Source organism: Sinocyclocheilus anshuiensis, unplaced genomic scaffold (genome assembly GCF_001515605.1).
Source record: "Sinocyclocheilus anshuiensis isolate Anshui unplaced genomic scaffold, SAMN03320099.WGS_v1.1 scaffold1289, whole genome shotgun sequence".
In the NCBI taxonomy this organism is placed as follows: Eukaryota; Metazoa; Chordata; class Actinopteri; order Cypriniformes; family Cyprinidae; genus Sinocyclocheilus; species Sinocyclocheilus anshuiensis.
In genome coordinates this window covers 479,570-489,545 of record NW_015549731.1, presented here as the reverse complement: position 1 = coordinate 489,545, position 9,976 = coordinate 479,570, and the positions used below count along the sequence as shown (strand labels likewise).

General features: G+C 35.6%; 1 long non-coding RNA gene across 1 annotated transcript; it reads right to left on the bottom strand.

Annotated features, from left to right (window-relative positions):
- Positions 1-3,499: 3,499 nt before the first annotated feature.
- LOC107660822 (uncharacterized) lies at positions 3,500-4,538 on the bottom strand. The gene is made up of 4 exons (XR_001631046.1): positions 4,460-4,538; positions 4,169-4,345; positions 3,660-3,735; positions 3,500-3,540 (listed from the first exon to the last, which is right to left on the bottom strand). It is a non-coding gene; the product is annotated as an uncharacterized LOC107660822 (long non-coding RNA).
- Between the last annotated feature and the right edge of the window lie 5,438 nt (positions 4,539-9,976).

The following is a 9,976-nucleotide window of genomic DNA, read 5'->3' as shown; positions in this document are numbered from 1 at the left end:
GCTGAAGATTTACTCAGCATTACATCACTTGCTCACCAGTGGATCCTCTGCAGTGAATGGGTGCCGTCAGAATGAGAGTCCAAACAGCTGATAAAAACATCACAATAATCCACAAATCATCCTACTCCAGTCCATCAATTAACATCTTGTGAAGAGAAAAGCTATATGGTTATAAGAAACAAATCCATAATAAATGTGTTTTAACTTTAAACTGTTGCTTTCAGCTAAAATATGTCCATAATCCATAATAATGCTTCCTACTGTGAACAAGTCCATCCCCTTTTGTCCTCTCACATGAAAATCCACCGACATATTTGTTTACAACAGTTTTGGCTTGTAAATGTTGCTAGATTTGTACTTATTTCTTTCCTGATTCAGACGAGATGACTTTTTCACTGGAGAAAGCAAGGACTTGTATTTTAACCAGAAACAATGGTTTGAAGTTAAAAAGAGGATGGATTTGTTTATAACAAGCACACAGCTTTTAACTTCACAAGATGTTAATTGATGGACTGGAGTGGTGTGGATTATTGTGATGTTTTTTCAGCTGTTTGTACTCTCATTCTCACGGCACCCATTCACTGCAGAGGATCCATTGGTGATCAAGTAACTTAATGCTAAATTTCTCCAAATCTGTTCAGATGAAGAAACAACTTGGATGGCCTGAAGGTGAGTAGATTTTCAGGAAATTTTCATTTTGGGTGAATTATTCCTTTAAAACCTGCCTACTGTGTGTGTGTGTGTGTGTTTCCCTTTAACTTGAAGTCAATAGAAATGCGGTATACAATAGGCCCACATAAAATTTTACACTGTAAGCAAACATGGAATCAATTAACTGCACAGTTTGCATGTTTCACTCCATTCTTTTGAGGTGTTGTGCCTTGGAGCGACATGCCAGCAGAGGCTTTTCCATTCATCCCGGGCTCTGAAAGAGTAAATAAACATGCACGTGGGCCTTTTGCCGTGTGCTGTCTGCAGTCTCCGAGAGCCGTAATCTCTGCTCCCCAAACTCTCTGCCCTTTAACATTTTTACAGTGCTTATAGGGGCCGCACACTGAGCATGAAAATGTTAAGTATCGATTGGCGGGGGGGACTACAAAGGACCCGGCAGCTGGGATAGCAGGATGCTTGAAAACCTCTCCTAATGAAGCTGGCATTTGCAGTCTACAGCAGGACACATGGGCCACCCGGCCGGCGTTTGTCATCCTGTTTAGAGCCCCCTCAGGCTTTTTGGATGGGAAAATGTGGGACAAATGCAGAGTGTAACCATTTAGCATCGTATGTGGTCTTTGATAAGTTATTAGTTGTGCTTCCTGATGAAATAGTCACTATTAATGCAGCCCAACAATGTGAGTGATAAGTTGAACCTTAGAATGTCTTCTGTATTTATGTTGTTCCCCTTTTAGGTATAATGACAGCAGAACTGCAATGAACAAAACCTGATGATCATGTTCTCAAGCTGGATATGAGCCTCAAATCATGGTGCCTCAATACTGCATTTCTTATTTATTTTAAATAATAATGTTGGTTTTAAATGGTTTATTTATTGTATTTGAAAACAATGCCTGATTAAGGTTGCATGAAACATTGCAACTTCTGGCAATTTTAAAATGTTTAAAAAAATCTCAAACTTGATTTCCATGTTTTAAAAAATCACAGCTTTTTAGTGTATTTTTAGACTTTTGGATACCCCTAAATGTTGCCAAATATGTTGTTCCTGCTGTCTGGTCGTGCTCGTCACAGACCACAAACACAGGTAGAAATCTTCTCATATAAATAAAACTTAGAGACAGTAGAGTGACTGAGAAAGATGAATATGAGCATATTCAGAGTGCTATAATTACACACTCTTAAGTTGATTGTGACCTGTGATTACGGGAACAGAGCGAGTGCCATCTTGTCTGATTTGGGGGCCGTTTCATGGTCATTAAGGAGCATTCAGCTAATTAGCAGGATGTGTCTGCACTTGCCTGGAGAATCAGCTGTTATTTGTGTCAGATTGGGACATAAGTGGGTTCACCCTGTCTGAGTTGTCACGTTATGCAGTAAAACAGTCTCTTTTAGTTTCATAAACTGCTAAACAAACAATCCAAACAGTGGATATTTTTGGGTGATTATAGATGTTTTTAAAAACAACTTGCATACAGTTATACAGACTAAGGAAGAACTTTCGACAGCTTGCTGGATAATGTGTTTTGTGGTGCTGTCATATGCTGTCATTTCTAGGTGTTTAAGTCAAAAATGCATTAGTGGGAAAAAAAGTTTCTGCGACTTTTCTGCAAAAATACTATGCGATTTTTCTGTTATATATATTTTCATATGAACAATTGTGCAAATCATTGTTAAAAATGCATGTTTATTTCTTGTCTCTACATTTTCTACACAGAGAAACTGATTTTTAATGTATACATTTCCTGACAGACCTCGTGCTCTGAGGTTAATATGATATGCTTCTGTAGAAACCACAAGTATATGTGAATTCAACTTAATTTCCAAAATTAGAACAATACAATGGACTGAGAGCCGCACCAAAAAAGCTCCATGGCAACTGTCCACAAGAGCAGAATGGCCTAATTTACTACTCTGAAACTATTAGTTTGAATATATTATATTAACTTAAAATATATTGCATTTCATATTTATTATGAATGAGTGAAAATTAATAGTTTTGTATTGTACCATGTTTTTTTTATTTGATTATGCATGGTTTCATGCAATGAGTAAAAATTTAAGCATAAAGTACATTCTTGTTTGTTTTTTCTTTAAAACACATTTGTAATATTGTTATTATATAATTAATCTCAGAGCTGGTTGGTTTTGTTTATGAAATTCTTTATTCAAAGGTATTTTGAAATCCCTATGAAGAAAATGAATAGGAGAAACACTTCCGGAACCAAGGCCCCTGAAAAACTGTGCGCTCAGTGTTGCACTCTATTTGCATTCTTTCTGAAGATAAAAAAGTCTCTCTGTGTTTCTTATGGGCAGGTAATGTCTGTTTTCCCACTTCCATTCAAATGAACCCATTGTACTGCAGATATGCTGACACAATGAGCTGACTATGGTTAATCTGATTAGGAGAACCAATTTTCCAAACTTCAATGCTGTTCCCGAAAAATATTCCACACCGTAATTAATTAAAATAGAAAGAGAGACTAGGAAAAAGCCAGAGAGAACAAATAGTTAGAGGTTAATCTTTCTGTTGACAAGATTTTTTTTTCTTCTGAAAAATAAAATATTTATATATATATTGAATGAAAAAAACCTAATTGACTATAATAGCAGTGCAACTGTTTTGTCATATTTTTTCACATTATTACAGTGCACAAGCATATTTTTTTCTGTAAGACCATTTAAGAAGGAAATAGAAAGTTGTTGTTGTTGTTGTTTTTGTTGTGGGTTTTGTTTCTGTTTATTTTTTAACCTTGATGGCAGGTTTTAAACTCACATTTATTTTTGTCAGCATGAGAGTAAAAAATCATTACCAAACAGAATTAGAATTAGAATTAGAAGAACTCTTAGAACTGATATTCTTGCAGTTTTCTGTTGAGTAAAGAGAACAGCAGAGATTTGATCTTCTAAAATACAAAAGTAAGATGATGAAATATTCAAACATACTGACATTATATCAGATATTTAAGATGTGAGGCATTCTTGCTTACTTTAACAGATTCATAAATGATGGCAGATCATTTGAAGTTGTGGTCCCACACTGAACATCATTAGAAGAAAAGGTTTCTAGAGGTCACAGATCACAAAGGTCACCAATGCATCCACAATAGCAGCATGAATATTTAGCCATATCTGATTAAAAGAATAGTTTTACCAAAAACAAAATTGCTGTATAATAAACAAATCCATCAAGACATTTTTAACTGTTGCTTCCAGCAAAAACATGAGTGCATCTTGAATGTCCTAATGACTACATTTTTTAGCAAATCTTCATTTTTGGGTGAACTATTTCTCTAATGTCTATTGTGCTAATGGATCTCTGTAGAACTGTTTTTAAGATGTCGGCCCATCATGAGATCTCCTGTGCTTCCTGACAACATGAGAAAAAGCCCTGGATTCTACATGTATGTATGCATGCACACGCTTTCTCCTTCCTGTTTTCCGTCAAACAGAAGATGAATCCACCCAAGTAGGCTTACATCTGTACAGAAATACTCACACACATAGTCTTATCTCTTTCTAGACAGACCTCCTCACATCCTAGTGGATTGTACAAGACCCCCGCTGTTGGGGATTAGATCTTTTAAGAGTGTTGCGTTCTGATGCGGTTCCTGTCTTGGGTTAGCCATCCTCTGGGATACAAGAACACTTTCACACTGTGCTCACAGTTGTGCCACTGCAAGGTTAAAATTTTAAGAGAGCATGTGCTGTTGAGGGGAATCTTGGCATTAAGCCCATGAGACCAGCGTCAAGATGGACAGCAGATAAAGATGAATCAATGTAATCTCACCTGTTATGTCACTCTTCTGCTTCTACAAATGGATTCTGGGAACAGTTGGGCTCGAAAACTTTCTAAGAAATTTGCAGAGGTTCACAGTGTATGAGTTGGGAAATCTCTTTTAAAGATGTCCTTTTAGATCCTGCAGGAAATTAATGGTTATGATGGGATGCCCCACAAGATAATCTTGTCCAATTGCAAAGGAGTGCAGCTGAACGATTTAATTACTTGCCAGTGCTTATCATCACACTCCATGTTTTATCACTCCTTTGTTCATTTCAGCTACCTCGTTTAATTCATTGGAGTATCTTGTGTAAATTGGAACTCCAATTATTCAGACCAGTTGGGTGATTACTTAAAAGAAATGTGAAGTTTTATTTGAAGATATGGGGAGTACAAAATAAATTAAGACTTGAATAATCTCAACCATATTTTTCCTCAGTACACTCCAGGTTGGTCATAATACAGAATTTAAGAATTTACTTATTTTCCGTTAATAAATGGCCAATTGTATTGAATTGCCAACACACCCCACCAGTTGTTGAATTGGGAGCATGCATTATCGCTTCCGCATTTAGCGTCAGTGACCACCTCACAATTTCCAGTGCAGTGCAATGTATGGAAATTGTGAGGAAATTAAGCACAAAAATAAATCTTGTGTTACAGGACGAACAATGTTGATACGATCCATCTTTACACTAAAGGTATTTAAAGCTTCTACACTGTAAAATCTAATTAGTTGGGCTTACTTAAAAAAAGCATGCAAACCGATTGCCTTGAAAAAACTAAGTAAAGTGAAATAGGAATAGTATGTTGTACTGACAAATGCTTAGTTAGTATAGTTTACTTACACGAGAGTTCTAGTAACTAAAAAAGAACTGTAGGGGATACTTGATCCTTTCATTTAGGTTTACTCATGACTTAGTATAGCTACTCACTGACTCCCAGAGTGCATTGCGGCATGAATAAATTATGCAGTTGCTTTGTTTTACAGTTGTTGATTTTATTTGCCAATTTTATTTGCTGTCTTGTGTCAGTAGTAGCACAACAAAAAGAGCAAATAAAATGGTTATTGTTACAATAAATGAAAATAAATGAAATTGAATTGTTACCATTGTTGTGATTCATGTGCTGAATGTTTAAGTCTGTCTGTGACTTCAGCATATTACCACACACCATTTCAGGATTATATACACCCAATTAAAAGCATTTCAAGGTATTTATGAAAAGTGAAATTTGAACAAGTTCTTTTAAAAACAAACAAAAATTAATACACTAAAGCTTTAATTAGAAAATAGAGCACTTTCTGAAAGCAACCTTATTATCTTTCTTTCCTTGAAATCAAATAATTCTGACTTTATGATGCATTACTGCCTTAACAGAAAGAAAAATATAGTAACTTAAGCGAAGTTCCAAGTGCTCAACCAAAAGGAACGCTAATCACTATAATGGTGAGTTAAAAAAAACACACATTTTAGGAAAATCAACCTCAATTTATGAAGTTAGCTTATGTGATGTTCTCTCAAATATTTCAGTTGTATTGAGAATTCAACATTCAAGATGACTTTGGGAAACGAGTGAATGCAACTAGTGAAAGATAACTGCAGACATTGAGGAAATGAGTGAAAAGTCTATTAAGACTCTTTTTCTTTTCTTCTTCTTCTGTTGTTATGTTGCACTTTAGCAACATATTAGTGCCCTGCTGCCTCTCACTGGTTTATTAATGTCATTGGTTCCTTTGTGGCTACTTGAATATTTTAAGTAAGTGTCACTCAAAACAGTAAGTAAGTTGTTTTATTTGCCTTGAAAGTAGCTGTAACTTAATAAAACCTAGTAAGTATAACAACTAAGTAAAGATAACTAATTAAATCTAAGTAAGGTAAACTATTGGATTTTACAGTGTAGAACTCATTACTTAGCTAATATACTCAAATGTTATGTTTACTAATGTACTGTATTATAATTAAATGTAATTATTTGTGATGGACAGTTTTTGACCAGAAAAAAATATTAATTTAGACTGATAAGTTCCAAGAGCGCTGGAACGTTTTACTATTTAGGATGCACGTTACATCCAGCAGATGGCGACAATTGAGAATTCTTTATAGGTGAGTCATTTATGCAACTGATTCATTCAGCAATACTGATTCATTTGGGACCGAAACGCGAGGAGACTTGATCCTGCTTTGGTTTCGTTTGGAGTTTTTGTCGCTGGTGGAGCAAATACAGACGAAGTAACTGTCCGTATAGTGTCTAAAATGTAAGTTACTCAATGTTAACTTTTTATTTATCGAGATGTTATGTAAAAACAAGCAATATCTCATTCACAATCCTGCTGTGCTGTTGTTTGAATATCAAACACTCTTGCTCATGTGATGTTGCTCAAGTTCAATAGTCAAAACAGATTTAGATTTTGATTACTTTAAAAAAAAATTACATTAATGTGAAGCCATTGATTGAATTGTGCTATAACAATATAAGTGGACTAATAATAATACACAAGAAACAATAATATAAAAAAATACATAGTCCGTATGTTCTTTACATTTTTCTGTAGTGAAATGGAAATTTTTGAATTCATTATGAGAATTTTTGAAATGTATTAGATTTTTTCTGCTTCATTAAAGTCAATTTATAAAATAAAAATCCAATATATAAACGCTGATTGCACTTTAAGTCGCTTTGGATGAAAGCATCTGTCAAATGCATAAACATAAATGCATCCTATTTGCTAATTCAGTTCAAATTCAAGAATTGAATTTTAAATTGATATTTAATTGGATTGGAATTGAATTTGTATTCAGTTAAATTCTCATTGGCTTGGAACATACATCATATACAACATGCACATCTGCCTGCTATTTGACGGCTCTGAAATAAAGACTTTCTCTTGTGACTGAGGGATGGTTACAAATTATGATTTATCAACCTCATAGCCCTCCATTTTCTAACCTATTGAGTTTGATTTGCATCGCCCAGCTTTCATTCACAGCTGTGACCTATGTGGAAATGAGGGGATCAGCGATTAGCCAAGCGTCCACGGGATGTGGACAGCAGGCACTTCAGAAAGGATGCTATGGGCGAGCTTTTTGGGTTTGTTCAACGCATTGCCATTCATCACCTCTCATTACAGGTTCTAGCACCTGGTGACCCAGCGATTCAGTGCCACAGATACAGAACTCTTCATCCACCCCCATCTGTTCCGGTCCATTAGCCTGGGAGATGGGCCTGAGCCTGCGGTAAATGCTTTCCAGAACATTTTAATCCCACTCATCTCTGTGTCTCTCGTTGCAACGTACCAGCTACACCACAGAGATCCATCCCATCCCCATGACAACAGCGACAACATCCTCGCTTCCTGGTTCCAGATTCGGGTCTGTTTGTACATACTGTCATGAATGGGGTGTTTAAAAAGATGTGAAAACTGTAACTTGAAGGCTGCACGGAAAATAGCACAAATTCATAATTATTCTGAAAAAGACCATGACACAAAATGTGACACCGTAACTAAATCACTGCAGATTAATAAGTGGTAATAAGTGGTATAAGGGGAGCATTGCTATTTCTGTTGCTCATACTTATGTTAGGGGTTTAAAGGGATAGTTCACCTAAAAATAACAAAATTTATGTTTATCTGCTTACCCCCAGGGCATTCAAGATGTAGGTGACTTTGTTTCTTCAGTAGAACACAAACGAAGATTTTTAACTCAAACCGTTGCAGTCTGTCAGTCATATAATGGAAGTGAATGGGAAACACAGCTTTGAGAGTCAAAAAAATACACAAACAAAACCAAATTAAAGCCTGCGGCTCGTGACAATACATTGATGTGTAAAGACACGAAACGATCGGTCTGTGCAAGAAACTGAACAGTATTTATATCGTTTTTTACCTCTGATTCACCGCAATGTCCGAACTGTCCTGAGCGCGTTGCAGTCTGTCAGTCATATAATGGAAGTGAATGGGAATCACGGCACCATTGACACTCTAGCTACAAATTGTAGATAGAGTGTCAATGGTCCATTTGAGAGATAGGTGGCGGTAATGCACTTATAAGTCTGCAATCCACCATAAAGCAAGAAGAAGAAGCAGACGCATCACGCACCGGCTGTTGAGAACGCGCTTAGGACGCTCTCAGGACAGTTCGGACATTGCGGTGAATCAGTGGTAAAAAAACGATATAAATACTGTTCAGTTTCTTGCACAGACCAATCGTTTCATGTCTTTACACATCAATGTATTGTCACGAGCCGCAGGGTTTAATTTGGTTTTGTTTGTGTATGTTTTTTTGACTCTCAAAGCTGTGATTCCCATTCACTTCCGTTATAAGACTGACAGACTGCAGCGGTTTGAGTAAAAAATCTTCGTTTGTGTTCTACTGAAGAAACAAAGTCACCTACATCTTGGATGCCCTGGGGGTAAGCAGATAAACATCAACTTTTCGTTTTTGGGTGAACTATCCCTTTAAGTATTGCAAATTGGCAGATAATGCATCCTGCACCATTTTTGCACAGACATGACTGACTTAAAATGGTATTTGCAACTATAACATTTTTAAATAATTTAACACAATATAAAAAAAACTATTAATAATTTAACACCAATATATTTTTATTTTGATGTTTTTAATAAAACAATGACATAAGTTTAGACATTGTCCATAGAATTCGTTCAATATAAATCGTTCAATAATATAAAAATTTTTTTTAATTCAACTATTTAATTAGACGTGTTTTTTATAAAATGACGTTTAGACATTGCCAAAGAGTTGTACATTGTAATAAATGTATAAAATGAAAGAAATTAAAAAATAGAGTATTTTTTCAATATAACAATGCAATACAAATAAATATAAATAGTCTTAGTAATGTTATTTTAACTTAAATAAATTATCCTGTATATACTGTGAAGACAATTATTATCTGTATATTAATAGTTCAGTTAGTTAGTCAATAATTAAGATAAACAAGTATACTGTATATTACAATTAGGATGAGGCATCGTTGTTATAGTAGTTTTTTCTTTAATTTTGTCTGGCTCTGTCCTCAGTTGCTTCTGCAAGCACTCAGATACATTTTGTCATCCTCTGAGGAACATGCTCGATGATTCATCTCCCCTCATGGAAGGCAAACTCCTCAAATACATTCACACGCTTTTATCTATTAACAGAGAGCAGGTTTGGCATTTTCAATAGGCTGTGGCCGTTAATGACACCATTAAGACAGCAAATCTGCTCAGTCCACTCTAATTTATTCATGAGCACACCAGGAACTCATCCTTTGAAATGTGCAGTTGACCTTTCCACTGGCTTTCCATACTAAAACAGCCATTGTTTGACCACGGTCAGGCTTATTACATGTTTTAACACATTGGCTGCAGTTGTTTGGTACGCGTTTATTCGTTATGTGACCGAAGTCTTGCCAGGACATGACTACACTCTTAAAAATAAAGGTGCTTCAAAAGGTTCTTCACAGCGATGCCATAGAAGAACCATTTTTGGTTCCACAAAGAACCATTCAGTCAAAGGTTCT